The sequence below is a fragment of the Lathyrus oleraceus genome, chromosome 5, assembly GCF_024323335.1.
Source record: "Lathyrus oleraceus cultivar Zhongwan6 chromosome 5, CAAS_Psat_ZW6_1.0, whole genome shotgun sequence".
NCBI lineage: Eukaryota > Viridiplantae > Streptophyta > Magnoliopsida > Fabales > Fabaceae > Lathyrus > Lathyrus oleraceus.
In genome coordinates, this window is record NC_066583.1 from 472,731,585 (window position 1) to 472,755,389 (window position 23,805).

General features: G+C 35.7%; 1 pseudogene; it reads left to right on the forward strand.

The window, feature by feature from the left end:
- The window catches only part of LOC127085512 (protein SRG1-like), a 44,701-nt pseudogene extending 21,349 nt beyond the window's left edge, over positions 1-23,352 (forward strand).
- Positions 23,353-23,805: the final 453 nt, after the last annotated feature.

The window sequence follows — 23,805 nt, forward strand, 5'->3', positions numbered from 1 at the left end:
AGCTTCCAATGGAATTTGGTCCAACATGAAAGTTGGAGATCTTGATCTCACCATTCCAAAAAGTCTAAGAACTTGAAATTCCCATGTGTGGTTAGCAAGATATGGTCCAATCATTTTCAGAAAATGCCCGAATTCAAAGTGGCATAACTCTCACATGGAATGGCCAAATTGGATGGTTCTTCTTTGAGCAAACCACATTTGATGTGTACTTTCATAATCCATCATCACATTTCATGAAAACTCATCACATAAAAAGTCCATTTTTCAAGTGATTTAATTTTAAAAGTGGAGGGAAAAAGTGATTTTGAGAAATATTCATGGTTTACACATAATTTCACTTGCATTGGCTTACAAACATCATTTGAAACTTGCTCCAAAACATATTTTTGAGTAAATTTGAAGGAAAATTCATGCACTATTCACCATGCATTTTCATGCATAGGGTGAAAACTCAATTTGCCAAAACACTCCCTAATTCATTCATTTCATTAACATTTGGCTTAAGTGTGATTAGAGAGTGATTAGTAGAGCATATATATACTCTAATCATAACAGAATTTGGGGGGTTAATCACTTTTTTCACCATTTTTGGATCTTGAAACTTTTTCCCTCCAAATTTTCTCTCAATCAAAACTTGAAGATTCTCCACATAGCATAGCATTTTTCTTCCATATTCTGGTTTATTGAGTGTAGTGGATGAAGAATCAAGCATTGGATCATCAAATTCGAGCAAAATTTGTGTACATTTCAAGCAAACTCATGAAGATGGAAGTGGAAAATTAATCAAGATCTAGTTCGTTTCAAGCTTCAATTCACACATAAAGCTTCAAGTTATCATCTCAGGAGCTGATTTGGATCATTTAAAGCCTTGGATCGTGCACATTTAGGGACTGCTCTTCAAGAGGTTCAGTTTTCGAATCTCTCAATTCTTAAATCCATTAACATGTTTAGATAGAGTTTTTCATGCTGATTAATCTGATATAAAATTCGTGTGAAATGGATAAAAAATGAATGAGTTATGCTTGCTTAAAGTTTGACATGTCAAAACGTTTTTGCTCGGATCTCTTAATCCATGGATTGTTAGGTTTAGATATTGATTGATCTGTTATCTACATTGAAAGAGCTTTCTGTTGATGTATGCATCTCAAAATTCTGGAAAATTTTCTGAACACAGCTCCGCCGTCTTCGCGAAGAAGATGGTGGAAACCACCGTTGGCCATACGCGTATCACTATGCGCCATACGCGTATCACAGTGCGCCATACGCGTATCACTGTGCACCATACGCGTATCACTGAGCCACCACTGCCCATACGCGTATCGCTGTGCACCATACGCGTATCACCTGCAGCATGTTTTCAAACTTAAATCCATTTTATTTTTCCCTCCAATTTCCATATGCATTATTTTCCAAACTTCAAAAATTCATAAGTGCTTCATTTTTTGTCCAAATTTGATGAGACTTTTTGCATTATTCTCCTTGTGATGTGTAGTTTTTTATGGTGATTTTTAATATTTTTTTTGCACGTGTAGAAAAATAAATTGCCTAGGGATTGTTTGAATGTATCATTTGTGTACCATGCTCACCATATCATTCATAAAATGATGATGCTTTCAAAGAAATGGATGAATATTTTTGTGCTTATTCTGGACATGTTGATGGTTATTTTCATGTAGAGTTTGTGATTTTTGGATACTTGGTTGAGTAGATATGAATTTTTGGATTAAGGTGTGACAGTTTGTGTCACACCAAGCTAGGTCAACTTTCTGATTTTATTTGCATGACCTAGGATTGTTTGATTGCTCCAATTTTTTGCATGAATGATCATTGATATGTCAAGATAACATTTGATTTTGTCTGGAATTTTTGATGGAGTTTTCTAATTGATTGATAATTTTCTTCACTGTATGCTCATTTGGTAACATTGTGTGATACATGTTGGCATTTTGCTTGTGAAATTCTCATAGTGTATTGGATGAAGATGGAATTTGACATGAGCATTTTAGAGACATTGTAGGACATCATGGTTTTGATCCCATTCATTTCTCAATTGTTGTCACTGTTTTGTGATTTTTGGAAGTTGATGCTTATGTTGATGTCTTGAATTGGCTTGTGTAAATGTGTCTGGACTTCTTGATTTTCATTGACCTACTTTCTTTTGTCCAATTGAGCTGAAAATTGACATGCTACTTGTTGATTGTGTCCTGTTTAGGTGTGAATTTTTGTGGGATTAATTGAATGGTTTTGGTATGCTTTTGAGTGAGATAGTTCTGTTTGGGTCTTTGGGTGTTGCAAATTGCATGTTTGATGTTAAAATGTGCATGAAATGATAATGGTGAATGGTATGAGCATGGGACCAATTGCATTTGCTTTTAATTTGTTTGAATTTGATTTTAGTGTAGAATCACTTGCTGTTTAGATTTTTTTCTCCCCTTTGGACCCTAGGCTTGGCCTAGTGGTCTTGTTTCTCACATTTGGTGTGGATTTTCAGGATGAAATGCACAATGCTTAAGGAGATTGCTTCAAGGCAATTTGAATTGAGTTTGGTTGATGTTTATAAACTAACTTGACTTTGTTTTGTAGGGATTGATGCTTGAGCTTGAGCTTATAGCTTGCACTTGTGTGCATTAACTTGTGTTGTCTGTATAGATTGACATTTGCTGTTTATTGTTGGTTTGTCTGAGTACTGATGATACTTGATTGATTTCAGGTACATTTAGTCGCTTACAGTTCTCTAAGAACTTGCTTGCAGCTGCTTGGTTTTTAAACCACTTGAGGTAGGACTTCTATTCTCCATGTAGTCTGGAAGACCTGGCCTGTTACTTGGCCAGGCAACTGTCTGAAGTCCTCCTTAAGAGGCGATGTTTGTGGTTGTTTACATTTGTGCCAAGCAGGTAAAGACCTCTATGAGGCAATTGGTGGATCAAAGGGATATGCAATCTATCCCCCACTATTCTGTTGAGTCGTCCCCCTGCTCACACGGCTGTGTGTTGATGCATTGGGACACAAACCCAAGATCTTGTGCTGTTGCACAATCGAGTCAGAGTCTTTGAGCGTAGAAGGGTCCCTCCATTCTGGACCCACGCTCCTTTGTCTGAAGCTCTCCCTGGTCAGGGATAAGAGCTGTGAAGTCTCATCTTCACTCACCTTTCATCAGCTTCACCTTAGCCCCTCAATGGCAAGGTTAAGAGCTAACCTTACCCCGATACAGAGGCTTGTTTGTTGAGGTTGATATGACCCCTCGACTAAAGCCTAGCCCTGATGTTTGAGCCCCTTGTTGGTGTGTTTATTTCATGCTGTATATGTTTGTGTGGTGTGATTGTATCCCCTAGGTTTGCTAGACTCCGCGTAGTCTCGTTTGCATGCCAATTAAGGTAGCACGGTTCCTTCGTATAGGACTTCGTTTCTTGCTTGAGCTTTCCTAAAACACAAACAAACATTATCCCCTCTTAAGGATACGTCAACTCCTTCTACTACAGGTGAGTAAGTCTCCAAAGGTCGAGCATCCGGTAGATTGCGTAGTGACGTTGTCCACTTAAAAAACACAAACCAACAGGAATAGTTTAGCCGAACTACGGCAACTCTGATTCTCATGTACAGATGAGATACGTAGGCACGAGATGCGATGTCTTGTCGAGTTTGACTAACAACTAACACTAATTCTTTTCTCTCGCCCTCGTTGCGATTGAGACCTCCCCTTTCTCTTGCCCTAGTTGCAATCGAGACCCTTCTTCTGCCTGTGTCTTCATTTTGTGTTGTTGTGTGCTTGGAAGCTGATGTAAGTCCATCGAGTGGCATTCGGGTTCCAGTGTGCGTGCGTTTGGTTCGGATGCTGATATAAGTCCAGTGATTGGCATTTAGGCTCCACGTTTGCCTTCTTGTGTGTGTTTTGGTTCGGATGCTGATGTAAGTCCAGTGATTGGCATTCAGGCTCCACGTTTGCCTTTGCCTGTGTTTGTTTGTGTGCGTGTTAGCCGAGCTACGAATGCTCTGATTCTCCTTCGTCCAAAGGAGATACGTATGCATAGGATGCGACATCCTAGCGAGCATGTGTCGTTTCCCCAGTCCGAACTACTTTGACTCTGATGTCTATGCTTGATAGACTAAGTAGGCCCAGGATGCGATATCCTGCCGAGTCAGTCCTGTCTGTTTTCTTGTGTCTCTTTCAGCCTGTGTAGATGATTGTTTGAGCAGTGTTTTAGCAACCGTTTTCTTTCCTATTGTGCGTGGATCCCGTCGAGTACGACGGATGCGTAGGGGTGCTAATACCTTCCCTTCGCATAACCGACTCCCGATCCCATTCTCTTTGGTCGCGAGACCATGCTTTTTCCAGGTTTACTCTGAGCGTTTCCTTTCCCTCTTTTGGGATAAATAACGCACGGTGGAGGCTCTGTTGTTCTTGTTTTCCCGCCGGTTTTTCGCGTAATGCGACACTGTGCTCTAAGCTTATGCCTTTCAAATGGAGGTAAGTGGACAAAACACACACACACCCAAAAGTATGTAAAACACTATAATCAGGATGAATTTTAAAAAGACGAAAGAAATGAGAATCAAGATCAATAATCGTAGAAGGAAGATGATTGATCAAGAAGACAACTGTGGAAAGAGCCTCCACCCAAAATCGGGATGGTACAGAGTCTTGGAGAAGTAAGGTACGTGTTACATCAAGCAAATGATGATTCTTACGTTCTACCATACAATTTTGTTAAGGGGTATTGGGACAAGATCGTTAAGACAATATTCCTTTTTGTTGAAGGTATTCCTAAAACTTATGAGACATGTACTCACCACCAAAGTCAGAGCGGAAAATTTTAACACTTGCTTGAAATTGAGTTTCAACATATGTCAAAAATTTCGTAAACCTAGAAAACACTTCAGATTTATAACTGGGAAAATATATCCAAGTAAAATGACTATAATCATCAATGAATATGATAAAATATTTATAGTGATCATGAGAAACTACATGAGACATTCCCCATACATCACTATGAATCATCTCTAAACAAGTGGAGGCACGATGAGCATCAGACGGAAAAGGAAGTGTTTTACTTTTAGCCAATTTGCAAACAGAACATGAAACATAGGCATTAGAAATAACAATTTTATTTCCCAACAAACCAATTTTAGATAAATTAGACAAAATAGAAGAGTTTGGATGACCCAATTTTCTATGTCAATCCTCATAAGAATTCAAAACATTATTACAAGCAAGAGATAAATGACTCGAAATGAACTGGACTGGAAACATTCTTCCCACTTTATGCCCCTTCGCGGTCACCTTCCCTGTCACCTGCTCCTGCACAAGACAACCAACACTAGAAAAGTTAACATCATAGTTTTTATCTACCAATTGACCAAAAAATAATAAATTAGAAGCAAGTCCAGGTGATACAAGCACGTCCCGAAAATCAGAATTTATTTCGCCAATATCAGTAATAGGTAAAGTATTACCATCAACTATTTGAATTTTTTGATTACCACGATAAGATTGTAAATTCTGCAAATATTTTGAAGAACCTGTCATGTGATTGGATGCACCCGAATCAAGAAACCATGGGCGATAAATATTAGAAGACTTACCCTAAATTCCCAAGACCGAAAGAGCAGAAAATACCATTTGTTGAATCAATTCAGGATGTATAGCACCATTGTGTGGTGCCGCATTAAAGGAATGACCAACTGCAGAATTTGTAGTTGTATGGAATGCCTGCACTGAATGTTGTGTTGGTCGTGGAGGACGTGTGGGACACAAAGATAATATGACCTTGTTGCTTGCAGTAATTACAAAACTTCTTATTGCAGCTACAAGCAATATGACCAAATTATTTGCAAGAGAAGCACTGAACCTATCTCATATCACGACCTTTACCTCTACTTTGAGCAACATATGCAACCGTCACTGGCTCGCAAGTGACTACATCATGAGACATGGCTTCTTCGGTAATAAGTCGTTGTTCCTCCATTAGAAGTTCTCCAACACATGTATCTAAAGAAGGAACGGGATTCCTATTTAGCAAGGCACCTCTGACAATCTCAAATTATGGACGAAGCTTCATGAGAAATTGATCTCGGCTACTTGTGTTACAGACCTCTTGGATATCCGCGAGAGAAGTCTTAGGAACACCAGCATGTATAGTAGAAGAGTGTTATGTCCACAGATTCAGAAAATCATAATAATATTATTGAATAGATAAAGTACCTTGTTTGTCATTAGCTATCTCCAACTCCAATTAAAAGTGTTTGGTTGCATTGTCTTGGTTGTAAATATGCTTCAAATAGTTCCACGTTTCTTGATTAATTGAAAATGGATGTAAATTATTGATCATTTGAGGATCAATATTACTCAGGATTCAAGTGATTATTTGAGCATCTTTAGTTTTCAACGTATCTAGCGCAACTTTTCATTGATGCCTTGGAGACACCATCTAGGTGAGTCTACAATCCCTTTCCCTTGACATAATTTTCAAATTGAAATTCCCAAATTGAATAATTTTTTTCGGTAAATCGGACACAAAAATTCTTATCTTTTTCTAAAGCCATCTAAATTATTATGCCACCAGATACAATGACACTAATTATTTTATTATTATAATGATAATAATAATCATAATAATAATTATTATTATTTTTATATAATAACAATAAGTGATCAGGAACAAGAAATAATTAGAAACCATAGTAACAGTACCACCCACGAACAACAACAAGACCACAATCCTATATCACGATATGGAAGGAGCAGCAAAAGTAGAAGATTATCACGGAACAACAACAAGACCACAATCCTATACCACGATATGAAAGGAGTGGCAAAAGCAGAAGATTGTCATGGTCCAGAATCACGAACCAAGAACATCCAAGAACAAAAAACACAAAATTGCAACAGCAAACTGAAGGTCTAAACCCAATAGATAGTCACGATGGCAATAGGTTTGATCGACGAGGCTGAACGCAACCAAATGAACAAGAACAAAATTTTATTGCGATAACAGCGGAACAACGAGAATCTCCATGACGAAATCACGAAACGACAATCAAGGATTTAGAATCTCAAGCATCTACAAGGTTTCGATTTCGAAAGGAAGGATTTTGAAACGAACACGAACAAATAACACATTACAAGAGCGAACAAGTGGAGTATCGTTGTTCAGCCAAGATAACAAGATTTTCTAGGTTTGATCGAACCTACTGATACCATGTCAGGAATATTGGTTTGATGCATTTTTCATTGCATTTGATACTATATATAATAGTGTCAGTAATTACAGGTAATTACAATTCATAATAACTAATTACAACTCGTAATGACTAATTTTTTATTCTATGAAAGTAAATTATTCACAATCAATGCAAAGATTATTTCTTGATTAACAATAACACCTTGGCCTGCGTGCTCAAAATTTAATTTTATGTTTGTCTCAAGCTAAATATGGATCAGTCAAGATCCCTTGCAGCTCGAGTATTATAGAGTGGTCTGATATGTTCTTAATGATAGGGAAAATTTTCAAACTTTGCGTCAGAGGTTCGTTTATTCTATCACGATAGCATCAGTTTATCGATTCTTTTGATTTATCTTTCCGATATGGTGAGATACAACGATAGGAGATCATTATTATTATTATAGTGTTTTCTTCTCGATATTCTTAATTACATTAATTAGAATAAATTGTTGGATCAATATATTTAGAGGAGTTTCCTGGCGCGGGGTTGAGAATGAATTCCTCTTATGATTCCATCGTAGTCTATCTTTGGATCAAGTGAAATATGGGAATCAAAAATTGATTCTCACAAACAGTGTCAATGTTCTGTTATGGAACTATTAGTGGTGATGGACTACTGATAATTAGGTATGGATTTCCAATGCCGCAGTGCGAGGGTGGAGTTGCAAGGTAAGCAGTCAAGAACCCAAACCGAATAAAGTGAAAGTATGAGATTCAAAAGTGTACCTTATATATAACATGTGTTACTTATATATGATGAATATTTTTATTTAGACTTAATATTTTGATCTTACTCTTACTGGGCTTTTGGTCGGCTAGAACAAATCATATGATTAGTAATTATTGGGCATGGATTTCTATGTTCCCGGCTTGAAAATTCCGATTTCAATAGTTATATGTATATTATATTTATGGTAAATTCATAAATATAATTTTCTCTAATTATTTAAAATGCATGAAGTTAACCTAACAGCCTACTTGGATAAGATGATTTGGTTATTCATTAGTCTTAACATCAAATTTTACTATAAGAATGTAGCAACCTTAAAATTCTAAGATTAAATTCTACTTGACTTGATTAAATAGTATTATCAACTAAGAATTGAGTTTTAATGAAGTGGATTTCCCATTGATTGAAACTAGTTACATGGTCAAATTTTACACCTTTTACATTACTTGCACCCTAAGCTACCATGTATTTTCTCTACTATATTACTGCTTGTGAAATTAGCAACTATACTAACTAACTTCCAACTACCTCATACAAAATGTAAACTAACTAACTTCCTTGTCATATTCTTTAATGATATATATCTACCATCTTCAACTTGAGAAATAAGGTGTGAAATGGTTAAGGAAGTAATGGCTTGGTAAAGAAGTCTTCAAACTGATCTTAGGATGAAACATACAATAATTCCATGACTCTTGTTGCTTGTTTTTCTCTCACAATTTGGAAATCAATTTATACATACTTGGTTCTTACGTAGAAAACCTGATTGGCTACAATGTGTAATGCACTTTAGTTGTGGCAATACAATACATATGTTTTAATGCAGTCGATTTGCAAAATTTGAAGAATATGTAAAAGTCATTTGTAGCTCACATGTGGCTGATGAAAGTTCCCAATACTCTACTTCATTTGAGGATCTTTAGGTTGTAAGCTCTTTATTTGTTCTCCAAGAAATTAGTTACTAGTCAAAAAATAAACACTTACATGAGATGAATCTCCTTGTGTCTAAGCATCATGTCTAGTCAACATCATAATAACCATTTAATTGAATGGTTGCATCTCTAGGAAACATCATGGTAAGTACCACTTGAATCTTAGTGCAACTTTAGTGATAGATCAGAGGGTGTTTACATAGGTTTGGAATTGATGAATTATGAATCCTCTAATAAATCAAGACAATATTTACTTTGACACAAAGTTATGTCACTATTTAAATATGCCATAGGATCAATAAGGTTTTGGTAATTTGGATTTGTACAGAAGATCTCTGCCATAGATGATTGTGAGCCATATATGAAGTTAATATTTTGTTAGTGGTGGAAGAATGAATGGAGTTTGTTATGTTTGCTTGTTGGAGCAAGTTTACAAGTTAATCATACAGAGCTTGAGAAATTGGAACATTTTTGCTTGCAAATGAAGCCACCTCAGTTTCACCACTAGGTTGATTAACTTTATTGCTATTATTGTTAGCCATATTTACATAAGGTTTGCATTGACCAAAATGGAGGCATCATTAATAGGTATCAATTTCTTATGATTTCTCTTTTCTTGGTAAAAGAAGACTTATAACAAACTTTCAAAGTCTAACCAACTTTTGAATGAAAATTAAGAGCACTTATAAAATGTACACTCAATGGTAAAAAAACTTATGAACCAAAAATTGAGTGTTCATGAAGTGCATTTTTCATTAATTGGGAATTAGTTACATGGTCACATTATAAAGCTTTTATATTACTTGCACCCTAAACTTTCATGTACGGGCTCTAATATATATTATTGCTTGTGAAATAAAAAACTGCACTAAATAACTTTCAAATAACTCATAACATCGTTTAAACTAACTAATTGCTTTGTCACCATCTTTAACTATCTTCAATTAACGATTCAATAATTAGTTTATGTAATTATCTGCGAGGAGACTTTGATTATCCAACAAAATTAGGATCAAGTTGAACAATTTATCATATTTATATAATTGAAATTTTAGATTTTAGATTTTCATTTTGAGTTTGGAATATATATATATATATATATATATATATATATATATATATATATATATATATATATATATATATATATATATATATATATATATATATTAGTAATTATATTCTCAATAATAATATAGTGAAAAACATTAATCGGAGTTGTGTCTATTTTTCAATTTTTATATCAGTAAGCTAGTTGAATTATTTTTTGTTCCATTTTTACATGATCTACTAATTTTCATGCAGATGGTAAATCATGGTGTGTCGTCTCTTAATAATATGGGGAATGTAGTTAAGAGATTTTTTGAACTTCCTTTACAAGATAAAAAACGATGTGCACAGAAACCTGGAAGTCTTGAAGGGTATAGTCAAGCATTTGTTACATCTCAAGAACAAACACTTGAATGGAATGACATGATCTTCCTCAAATCTTTACCTATTCAAAACATAAAATTGGACTTGTGACCTCAAAATCCTCCCGAATTCAGGTATATGCATTATATTATTCAAAGTCTGAACTCAACTGAATAGAACAACATATGTTCGTATTGTTGAAGGGTAATTTAGTATTTTAGTATTTCGCCTACGTTGAATTATTGTTTATGTATGTAGGTAGTAGTGTGCTTAGCCATTAAGTATGTAATAGTTGTAAGAGCAGTCTGTGTAGTAGTGTGTGTGTGCAACCATTTACTGTAACCGTATTAGCAAAGTAATAGAAATTTGTTATTCTCTCTTCTCTCTCTTCTTCCATCTTCATCCATTTCATCTTATGCACCAATAATTGGTATCTAGAGCTCCAATTCAGATCCACAGGAAAACACGAGTGAACGGTGAGACGTTGTGTGATTGATTTTGTTTCTTGAGTTCGTGTTGAGCTTTTGATTGGAATCATAGCAAAATCACATTTCTTGATTCTGGGAGATTGGGAAACACTAGTGTTAGGTGAGATCTGAGTTTTCACAAGGTTGAAGATGAACGAAAACGATAATTTGAGTACCAAGTTTCTAGTGTTCGATGGCAAGAACTGGAATCATTGGATGATTTAGATGTATGTGTTATTTGACGCCCAAGATGTTATTGATCTCGTCAACGACGACTACGTACAAGTTGCACTTGTTGTAAATGCAACGGATGCACATAGAAATGTTCAGCGTGATCTGAGGAAGAAGGATCAGAATGCGTTGTTCTATATTCATCAGTGTGTGGATGTGAATGTGTTTGAGAAAATCGTTGATACGATTATAATGAAGGTTGTGTGCGACACACTGGTACAATGCTACGGCGGTGATGCATCAGTGAAGAAGGTAAAGCTTCAGTATCTACATAAGCAGTATGAGAATCTCAGCAGGAAGAACAATGAGAAGGTACCTGACTACATCTCCAAAGTGATTTTGATCACTAATGAGATGAAGTCGTATGGAGAAACTCTCTCTGAAGAAAGTATCATCGAGAAGGTACTTAGATCTCGTACTCCTCAGTTTGATTACATTGTGGTAGCAATTGAATATTCTAAGGATCTTAGCACCGTGAGAATTGAAGAGCTGCAAAGCAGTCTAGAGGCACAAGAGTTGTGTCTGACTGAGAGAAACTCTGAAATGGAAGTAGAGTCGCAGGCTCTAAAAGCAACTTCTGGTAAGAAATATCATAAGCAGTCTTGGTCAGAAGTCAGGAAGAGATCTGATGGTGTTCAGAAGTCAGAAACCTTAACTTTTGAAAGATAGAAGAGTGCTCTGAAAAGGAAGGAGAAGTATGATAAGAAGAAAGTTCAGTGCTATTGTTGTAAGAAGTTTGGTCACTTTGTTGTTGATTGTTGGTCAAAGAAGGAAAGGAAATCAAAAGAAGCAAACATGGCCAGAAGAAATTCTGATGATGAATCTGTGTTATTGATGGCTTCTGAATTTGATGATGCATATTTGGAAGACTGATGGTATATGGACACTGAATGCTCAAATCATCTTACTGGAAATAAGAAATAGCTGGTTGATTTTGACCCTGGGAAGATGACCAATATAAGATATGTTGATGATAAACACCTCAATGCTAAAGTATGGGAAATGTTAGAGTAGTTCTGAATAATGGTAAAACTGCAGTGATTCAGAACGTGTGGTATGTTTCTGGCTTGAAAAGCAATCTGATGAGTGTGGGTCAATTAATTGAGAAAGGTTTTTTAGTTACCATGAAGGACAATCTTTTGAAGTTGTATGACTGTAATCAGAAGTTGATTATGAAGTCAGAACAGGGGAGGAATAGAACATTCAAAGTGAATGTTAAAACTGCAGACTTTGAATGCCTTAGTGCAACAAGTGTTGTGAAGGAAAGTGAGTTATGGCACACAATATTTGGCCATTTAAACTTCAGAAGCTTAAGACATCTTAATTCAGAGAAGTTGGTACATGAAATTCCTGTAATTAAGAAGCCAGAGAAGTCATGCAATATGTGCATGAGAGGTAAACAACCAAGACTTCCATTTGCATCTTAAATGCCTCCAAGAGAAAATCATGCTCTGGGTGTGGTGCATTCTGATGTGTTTCAACCATTTCCAGTACCTTCACTTGGAGGGAATAAATAATTTTTGTCATTTGTTGATGAGTTCACAAAAATGACATAGGTATCCCTCATAAATTTCAAACACGATGGGTTTGCTGAATCTAAGAAATTCATAATCAAGGCTGAGAACCAGAGTGGTCAGAAGCTGAAAGTTCTCATAACTAATGGTGGAGGTGAATATAACTCTACAGAGTTCATAAAGTTATGTGAGGAGAATGGAATTGAGCATGAGGTGACTTTTCTATACACTCCTCAATACAATGGTTTTGCTAAAAGAAGAAACCGAAATTTGCTTGATATGACAAGAAGTATGCTGAAGGAGAAAGAGCTACCTGACACTTTGTGGGTAGAAGTCGTTGCCACCTACTCATATGTGCCCAACAGGTGTCCAACCAAAAACATGAAGGAAATTTTTCCTTTAGAGAAATGGACTGGAGATAAGCAAAGTGTGAGCCATCTGAAGGTGTTTGGTTTTGTTTGTTACAAACATGTTCCAGATGCTAGGAGAAGGAAGTTGGATGACAGAAGCAGAGTTATGTTGCTTATAGGGTGTCATAGTACAAGTGCTTATAAGCTTTATTGTCCTGTCACTAACAAGATTGAATTCATCAGAGGTGTTATTGTGAAAGAATCAGAAGTGTGGGATTAAGGTAAATCTCAATCCAACTATGGTATAGAGTTAACCTCTGAAGATACTTCAGAATCTGAAGGTTCTAAAGATGAGTCACAATCAGAAAATGATTATGAATGTGAGTCTAAATCTGAAGGCGAGTCTAACTTTGAAGGTGAATCTGATTCTGATCCAGATTCTGAGGGTGGTCATGCCTCTGAAGGTGGTACTTCTAGGGTTCCAACATCTGATACTATTTCAACGTTCGAAGGAGATTCTGAACAAGTTCAGAAGCCATAAAGAATCATAAACATTCCAAGGAGATTTGTAGAGTTTGATATGTTACAAGAAATTGAAGTAGACTCTGAAGAAGAAGTCATTCAATATGCCATGTTAGTAGATTCTGAATCACTCAGTGTTATAGAAGCATTCAAGAAGAAAGTGTGTCTGAAGGCCATGAAAGAAGAACTTGAGGCTATAGAAAGAAACAAGACTTGAGAGTTGACTAAGATTCCAAAGGACAAGAAAGTCATCAAGTCATATGGGTTTTCAAGGAGAAACTGAAGCCAGATAGATCAATTGGAAAACACAAAGCAAGGTTAGTGGCAAGAGGTTTTCTACATAAACCTAGGTTAGACTACTTTGAGGTGTTTTCTCCTGTAGCGAGACATGAGACAATCAAACTGGTGATTGCGATAGATGCTAACAGGAATTGGCCTCTAATACATTTAGATGTGAAATCTGCCTTTTTGAATGGTCCATTACAAGAAGGGGTATACGTGTCACAACCTCCTGGATTTGAGAAAAAAATCAGGAAGGGATGGTGTATAAGTTTCATAAATCCTTGTATGGATTGAAACAAGATCCTAGAGCTCGGAATATGAAGATTGATTCATTTTTCAAGCATCAGAGATTCAGAAAGTGTGAGATGGAGTATGGTGTGTATGCTCAGCATACTTCTAAAGGCAATATGATTCTGGTGTATCTTTATGTTGATGACATATTGCTAACAGCGAGTTGTGAACATGAGATAGATAGGTTCAAGAAGGTGTTGATGAATGAGTTTGAGATAATTAATCTAGGAAAGATGACATATTTCCTATGGATGAAGTTTATTTACTCTGAGAAGGGTATCATTTTGCATCAGCTGAAGTATGAACTTGAGCTTCTGAAGAGATTCAAGTTGCTTAATTGTAAGGTTGATGTCATACCGTCAGAAACAAATCACAAATTGGATTCTGATTCTAAAGGTGATGATGTAGATACCATAAATTTCAAGCAATTGATTGGCTCTCTGAGGTGTTTGTGTAATATAAGACGTGCCATTTTCTATGGAGTTGGAATGGTTAGTAGGTCCATGAGTAAACCGAAGTGGTCCCATTATCAAGTTGTTGTCAGTGTTCTGAGGTATATAAAGGAAACTCTGAAGTATGGAGTTTTGTTCCCTTCTGAAGGAAAGGCTAATTTAGAGTTGATGGGTTACTCAGACTCTGATTGGTGTGGAGACAGAGTTGACAGGAGAAGTAATCCTGAATACTTGTTTAAATTTCTGGGAAGTCCTATTTCTTGGTGTTCCAAGAAGCAATCAGTTATTGCTTTGTCAACATGTGAAGCAGAATATATTGTAGGTGTTATGGTTGCGTGTCAAACTGTTTGGCTTCTGAATTTACTACAGGATCTGAAGATCAAGGTAAACAAGGCACTGAAGTTGATGATGGATAACAAGTCTGCAATCAATCTTGCCAAGAACCTAGTGATGCATGGGAGAAGCAAGTATATTGAGACTAAGTATCATTTTCTGAGAAGTCAGGTTCAGAATGTAGTACTAGAAGTTATTCATTGTAGCACTCAGAAGCAGTTGGCAGATGTTCTGACGAAAGCGATCAAGACTGATCAATTTCTCGACTTGAGGGATGGAATTAGTGTTGTTAGTTTTGATGAGTTAAATCCCGAAGGGTAATTCAATATTTTAGTATTTCGCTTATGTGGCATTATTGTTTATGTATATAAGTAGTAATGTGCTTAGTCATTAAGTATGTAATAGTTGTAAGAGCAGTTTGTATAGTAGTGTGTGTGTGTGTGTGTGTGTGTGTGTGTGTGTGTGCGTGTGTGTGTGTGTGTGTGTGTGTGTGTGTGTGCAATCATTTACTGTAATTGTATTAGCATAGTAGTGGAAGTTTGTTATTCTCTCTTCTTTCTCTTCTTCCATCTTCATTCATTTCACCTTGTGCACCAACATGTAATGGACATGGATTCCCTGTAGTCAAGGGATCGTGCAATCACACAGTCACTTTGTTGAAGCCCTTTAGATTGAATTTTGATGGCCCAGATTTAAAGATCATCATATAAATAAAAGAAATTATAAATTGATACTCAAAATGGATGGTTGAGATGTGTTTGTAATCACTCGTTCACAGCAGGGAATCCATTTTTGTTCTTGTGTATTACTTCAACTTTAGATTCAAAGCATGTTCTACTTCTTACAAGTGTGATTTTGAAAAAAATTCTAAAATATTTATTTGATAAATAATAATGATTAAATTTATTTAATGATGGTTGTGGCTACTTAAAGGCCGTGTGTTTGAAACATGGTACTTATCAGTTTTAAAATTTATTTGTCATTTTAACAAAATAAATAGTAAAAAAAGAGTATTTTCCTTTTACTAAATAACATGAATTTGTCTATAAATTATGATATTTTACAAACCAAAAAACATTTGTGAAAGAATAGTGATTCAATTTCTTTTCACTAGGAGACACAAATTTATCTATAAATAAAAATTATTTTGCAAACTGAAAAACTTAAAAATTAACATGTTACAATATCTAAAAATTATATCTTTATTTTTCTAAAATATCATTGATCAATATATTGTTTGATGTGGATGTGTAATTCATGTTAAGGTTTTCAAAATATATTGAAGAGTAATCGTCAGAATATCCATTTGCATCCAATTTGTTTAAATTGGTGGGACGAATCAAACTTAAAACTTAGTGTAAACACGTATTTTGGAATTTATTTTGTGCAATTTTCATCATACTATTTTTCTGTCAGGCCCTACACAAGATCTAATATGTGGTTAGCAGTGTTTGGGTGTGAGTGTTGTATTTGATATCCGTGTCACTACTTGGTATATTATTTATATTGTCTCAAACTATTATGAATGTCTATGTTGTGTGTGATGTCGGTGTCCAGCTTAGTTAGATATTCATATAGTGAGACTATTCTACAATTTTTTTTACTTATGCTCTCTTCATATTTCTTCTTCTCATAATAACAATCTAATATCGTATTTAATTTATCAGGGAAACATTGGACAAATATTCTGAAGATATGAGGGAAGATGCAATATCAATAGTGAGTTTCATTACATTGGCTTGAGGGCTTGAGGATACAAAGATATCAGAAAGTTTCCATGAAGGACTATATGATATTAGGATGAATTTATATCCACCTTGTCCCGAGCATGAAAGAGTTCTTGGTATTAATCCTCATGCTAACATTTCTGGGATTACTCTCTTAGTTGACTATGGAGATTTTCAAAGGTTGCAGTTTCTTAAAGATGGAAAATGGGTCAGTGTTGAACCAATAGAAGGAGACATTGTTGCTAACATTGGTCATATAATTGAGGTTAGTATATGTTGACTCACTATATATGCTTGTAATTAATACTTCAACATGTTAATAATTACACTTCACTTAAATGGATAATGCAATAATATTATCATGGTACAATGTGCATATCTAGATCATTAGATGCACATTGAAGCATGTGAAAAGTGATTTTTCTTTTGATAAATAAGATTTTCGTATAATCATAATTCACTTTGCTTCCACATATCTATAAAAGTGTAAAAAGTAGCTTTGATATTGATGTGAAAGACTAGTAAATGCCTTATATTCCATCAATAGATCCAAAAAATCAGATTATTAAGCTTCTCAATAGATCCAGAAAATCAGATTATTAAGCTCCTACGAAGCTCTCTCTCTCTCTCTCTCTCTCTCTCTCTCTCTCTCTCTCACACACACACACACACACACACACACACATGCACGCACACACATTTATCCTTAGATCTTCCATAATGGATCCAGAAAATCAGATTATTAAGCTCCTACGAAGCTCTCTCTCTCTCTCTATCTCATCCCTAGCTCTTCCTCAATAGATCTAGAAAATCAGATTATTAAGCTCCTACAAAGCTCTCTCTCTCTCTCTCTCTCTCTCTCTCTCTCTCTCTCACACACACACACACACACATACACACACACACACAAAGTAATCAAATGTTATAAGTTTGATTGCTCTAAGTTTTGAAACGGATTCCTCAAACTCCCAGCACTGGGATCCTAGTGGAAGGACCACGGTCTTTTACTTTTGTACAATGAGAGTTTTTAGAAGAATTCCTTCTGTTTAACATACCTTCCAACTAACTATCCTTTCATTAGAGTCATTTTGTGCCTTTATATAGATGGTTTAAAGATTTAAAGGAGTTACCTTTAGGGAGATCTTTTATGTAGTTAAGGAAAGAAAATATTTTCTTCTTAGGAGCTTGGCTTTATAGGCATCACGATATTCATCATTTTGCATATATCTAATTTTACATTTGTAGGCATCATGGTATTCATCATTTTCTCTAATTTTACATGAATATTACACTAATTTTTCCAATGTTTTATTATTTTTATGCATTTCTTCGATATTATGTAAGTTTCGATGAAACGGAAACGTAACACTTATCGCCATTGGTAATAATTTGAGAAAATAAATATATGGAGAATAATCTGTTGAATTGTAATTCCTTTTGTCGAAGAAGGTTGCTCGACAGAATGAGGGAAGTGTCGAATCACCTAGTGTGTCGAGTTGTATTAGTGTGTCGAAGCATGTTGCTTCACATAGGATTTCGACTTAGGCCTATTTGTAGTAGTGTTACCTGTTATGGCCTTTTTATAGTTTTGGGTTTTGACTTGGGGAGTAAGTTAACTTAAATCTATAAATAGAGGGAGTAACTTTTATTCTTGTATGAAGAGAAGAAAGAAATCATAACATTGTATTCACAAAATTTTGCAATTGCAAAGTAAAAAGAAGTTTTCCACAGGTTGTGGGCAGAGAGAAAACTCTGCAGAAAATATTCTTCTTCTTCTCCAATGCTCTTTCTTTCTTTCTCAATTGTTCTTTTTCTTTTCATTATCATTGCGTAGTTGATAATAATCTTGTTCATCAAGATTTATAGAAATTCTCCATAGGTTGTGGTGGATTTCCATCATCTGGTATCAAGAGCTCCGGTTTAAGTGATTCGTGGGAAGAAAATAATGATAACAATGAATGATCTAAACAAGTATGAGAATTGGTGCAAGCAGATGAAGGTTGTGTTCTGTTATCAAAATCTTTGGGATCTTGTGAAAGAAGGAGTGACAACGCTTGCAGAAAACGCGAAGGATCAAGAAAGGGCTGCACATAAAGAATTGAAAAAGAAAGATTATAAAGCTCTCTTTATAATCCATCAATGTGTTGATTCAGATAACTTTGAAAAGGTTAGTGATGTAGAGTCAGCGAAAGAAGCATGGAAAATTCTGGAGAAGTTGTTTGGAGGCGCAGAGAAGGTGAAAGAGGTGAGGTTACAAACTTACAAAAGGACATATGAATTGCTTCAGATGGAAGACAATGAAAGGATAACGGATTTCTTCACTAAGGTTAAGAAACTGGTGAATCAAATCAAGGTATGTGGAGAAGTGTTAACATCAAGATTTGTTGTTGGAAAGATCTTGAGGTCGTTGGGTCTAAAGTTCGACCACGTGGTAGTAGCCATTGAAGAGTCGAAAGATTTGTAAAAACTAACAAAGGAAAGGCTTCAAGGGACGCTTGAATCTCATGAACAAAGAATGGCTGAAAAAGTTGCAAGTAAGTCAAAGAGTGATATGACTTTGCAAGCGCAATTAGCAAAAGAAAGGAAATGAAAAATAAGTTGGAATGGCAACAAAGGCAGATGAGGCTACAACAATTCGATTCGTCGAAATCAGCATGAAGGAAACTGGTCGAATCAGAGAAAACCCTAGAACCAAGGAAACCAAGGAGGTGGTGCTGCAGGTAAAGGAATACGTGGTGTTCAAAATCCAGACAAGAGTCACATTTAGTGTTACAATTGTCATAAGCATGGTCACTATTCTAGTGATTGTCCAGAAAAGCAGAAGAATCAAGAAACTTATGCAAATCTGGCGAAACATGAAAAATAGGAGATGTTGTTGATGGTTACAACGAGAGGTGAAGAGAGATTCAAGGACCAGTGGTACTTGGACTCAGGATGCTCATCACACGTGTTTGGAAGGAAAGATTGGTTTTTCAACATAAATCCCTCAATGAAGAACATGGTGAAATTTGTAAATGATAATATTATAGCAGTTGAAGGTGTTAGTGATGTTATGATTATGAGGAAAGATGGCAAGAGGTCAGTAATTTTGAATGTGTTGTACATAACAGGCATGAAGAGCAATTTGCTCAGCATAGGATAGTTAGTCGAAAAGAACAACAAGGTGTTGATGAAAGACAAGATGATGAAAGTTCTCGACTCAAATGGAAGGTTGATCTTGAAGACTCTAATGTCTCAAAATAGAAACTTCAAGATTAAGCTTAATGTGATGGAGCATAAGTGCCTTACAACAGCAGGCATCACGGATGACTGGATATGGCATTATAGACTTGGCCATCTCAATTTCAAAGACATCAAATATTTGAAGAGAATAAATATGGTTACAAGATTACCAGAAATCGACATTCCAAACAAAGTGTGTGAAGAATGTGTGCAGGAAAAGCAAAACAAGAACATCTTCGGTAAGGATGCAGGAAGCAGGTCGAAGGAAATTCTTGAAGTCATATACTCTGATGTATATGGTCCTATCTAAGTGGACTCAATTGGAGGTAACAAATACTTTGCTATATTCATAGATGATTTCAGTCGAAAAATGTGGGCTTACCTGATCAAGAAGAAAAGTGAAGTGATCGAGGTATTTGCCAAGTTTAAATCAATGGTCGAAAGATAAAGCGGTTGAAAGATCAAGATTCTGAGGACTTATGGTGGTGGATAATATGTGTCGAAAGACCTCGGCGCATTATGTGTGAAAGAAGGGATTGTGCATGAGGTGGTGCCACCCTACACTCCATAGCATAATGGAGTCGTAGAAAGGAAGAATAGAACCATCATGAATATGGTGAGAAGTATGTTGAAAGGCAAGTATCTACCTAAAAAACTATGGGGAGAAGTTTTGCCAACTGCAACATATATCCTGAAAAGATGTCCGACAAAGAAGCTAGAATGAATCACACCATAGGAATGTTGGTCTGGTGTCAAGCCTAACTTGAGTCATCTGAAGGTGTTTGGATATATAGCATATAGACATGTGCCTGATCAGTTGAGAAGAAAACTTGATGACAAGTCAAGTTAGATGATCCTGATATGATATCATTTGGTCGGAGGATACAAGTTGTTCGACCCAGTGAACAAGCAAGTGGTGATCAATAGGGACGTGATCATATATGAGCTTAAGGAATGGGATTGGACTGATAATGTTAAGAAGGGTTCAGTGAGAATCTTATGTGATGAACCAACTAGTGAAGTTGAAAGAGAAGTTCGACAAGAAGTCAGAGGTGAAGCAGGCCCAACCAGACATCAAAGAACAAGACACATGCCTGCAAGGTTGCAAGAATGTGTAATTACATCATATGATGTGGTAAATGAAGAAGGTGAGTTGGTATACTATGCTTTCTCTACATATGTTAAACCAATGAATGCAGCTGAGGCATTAAAAGATTCGAAGTGGGTGAAAGCAATGAACGAAGAACTGAAGTTGTCGAAGTCAATAATACTTGATCACTTGCCGAATTTCCCCAAGACAAGAAGGAAATCAATGTGAAGTGGGTATACAAGGTGAAGTTGAATCTCAAAGGAGAAGTGACTTGACACAAAGCGAGACTTGTGGCGAAAGGATTTCTTCAGAAAGAAGGAATCTACTTCGACGAAGTTTTTGCACATGTTTCTAGGATCGAAACAATCAGGTTGGTTATTAGTCTAGCAAACACTAATAACTGAAAGATGTGTCAGATGGATGTGACATGTTAATTCCTGAATGGCCCTTTAGAAGAAGAAGTTTATGTTGCACAACCAGTTGGTTTTATAAAATAATGCAAAGAAAGAAAGGTGTACATGCTGCATAAAGCCCTGTACGGACATAAACAAACTCCAAGAGCTTGGAACAAGAAGATAGATAGCTTTCTAAGGAAGAAGGAATTTGTCAAGTGCACAACTGAACATGTAGTATATGTGAGAAGAAGAAAGAGTGAATTGTTTATACTATGTATCTATGTCGATGACTTGTTGATAACATGTAGCTTCAAGAAGGAGATCGAAGACTTCAAAGGTGATCTCAACAAGGAATTCGAAATTTCAGATCTGGGTGACATTTCATATTTCCTTGGCATCGAATTCTACAAGAGTGGTAGAGGTTTTATGATGTATCAAAGAAGGTATACAGGTGAAATACTCAAGAGATTTGAGATGCAAGATTGTAATCCAACTTCGACTCCAGTTGAGCCCAGATTACAATTGTCGAAAGATTCAGATGAAGATGATGTCAATCCAACCCAACATAGAAGACTTATTGGGTCACTTTGATACCTTTGTCACACAAGGCATGACTTAGCATACAGTGTAGGTATGGTGAGTAGATTCATGCAGAAGCCAAAGGTATCACATCTAGCAGCAGCGAAGAGGATACTAAGGTATCTGAAAGGAAATCTCGACTATGGCATTTTGTTTCCTACAGCTGATGAAGGAAAAGAATGCAAACTAGTGGGATACACCGACTCAAGTTGGTCTAGTGATGCTGAGGATCAAAAATCGACAATTGGCTATGTGTTTATGTTAGGTGATGCACCAGCTGCTTGGAGTTCGAGAAAGGAGCCATTAGTGGCATTATCTTCGTGCGAAGAAGAATACATAACTGCTTCCCTTTGTGCATATCAAGAAGCATGGATGATGAATCTAGTCGAAGAGATAACAACAAAGAGTCATGGAGCAATTACCATGAAAATCGACAACATGTCAGCTATCAATCTGGAGAAGAATCCGATAGCACATGGTCAAAGCAAGCACATCGAAATGAGGTTCTATTATCTTCGAGAGCAAGTAACTGATGGGAAGATAAATGTGGAACACTGCAAAATTGAGAATCATATTGTAGACATCATGAAGAATGGAATGCATGTCGAAGTGTTCAGAAGACTAAGAGCTATGATTAATGTAGATAGCTTAGACACAATGAATTAGGTGGTGTATTGAATTGTAATTCCTTGTGTCGAAACAGGTTCTCGATAGAAGCAAGGAAGTATCGTATCACCTAGTGTGTTGAGTTGTATTAGTGTGACTAAGTGTCGAAGCATGTCGTTTCACATAGGATTTTGACTTAGGCTTATTTTTAGTAGTGTTAACTATTTTGGGCTTTTATAGTTTTGGATTTTGGCTTTGGGAGTAAGTTAATCTAAATCTATAAATAGATGGAGTAACCCTTATTCTTGTATGAAGAGAAGAAAGAACTCATCACATTGTATTCACAGAATTTTATAGTTGCAAAGTGAATAAAAAAGTTTTCCACAGGTTGTGGGCAGAGAGAAAACTCTGCAAAAAATATTCTTTTTCTTCTCCAACGTTTTTTATTTCTTTCTCAATTGTTCTTTTCTTTTCATTATCATTGTGTGATTGATAACAATCTTGTTCATAAATATTGATAGAAATTCTCCATAGATAATGATGGATTTCCAACATAATCAACTTATGTCAGTGTCATACACCGACATGTGTCAGACAACAAATACTTGAATTTAAAGTGTTGATTAAACTCAATTTTGATTAAAATAGATTTACAAAAGCATATTAATTCAATTCATGTTTGACAACCATTTATCCAAATTTACTCTATTTAAAAAACTAGGGTACCATGATAAATGTTTTCCCACTACACAGGTTATGACAAACAGGATATACAAAGCACCAGAGCACAAAGTTGTAGTAAATAAGGAGAAGGAAAGACTATCAATAGCAGCATTCTGTAATCCAACTCCTTCAATGGATATTGGACATGTTGACAAGCTAATTTGTGAAGGAAACCAACAATTATACAAGAACATGACAAATGCAGAATACTTCAACATGTTTTTCATTAGGAAGCTCGATGAATCCTTTATTGATAGTTTGAGATTATGATGAAAAAAAGTGTTGTTTAATAGAACATCATTTTTATCGAACATTATGATATTATTTATTTTTTGAACACTTATAATAAAGAAAATTGTATTTTCTAATAAGAAAGAAAATATATCTTTTATTGGTTTAATCGGGAAAAAAAGGGTAAAGATGATTTGTTTTGACTGCATTGCATTATGACAAAATTTTAATCTAATGTACTTTTGTTTTTAAATACTTGTAGAACTCTAATAGATGTAAATGATAATAACTAAATTTCAAATAGATAGATTTATTATGACACGTTATGACAGTTCTGTTGGTTCTAAGTGTTGGCAGCAATTTTGGTAAAACAAAGAGTGTTCACAAGATGTTACATATGATGTCTTAACATAAGATGTCTTGTACCTGCTGGATGTTGAAAATATAATTATGCAGGATTGTTTCAGGATGTCATACCCGATGTCATGACAT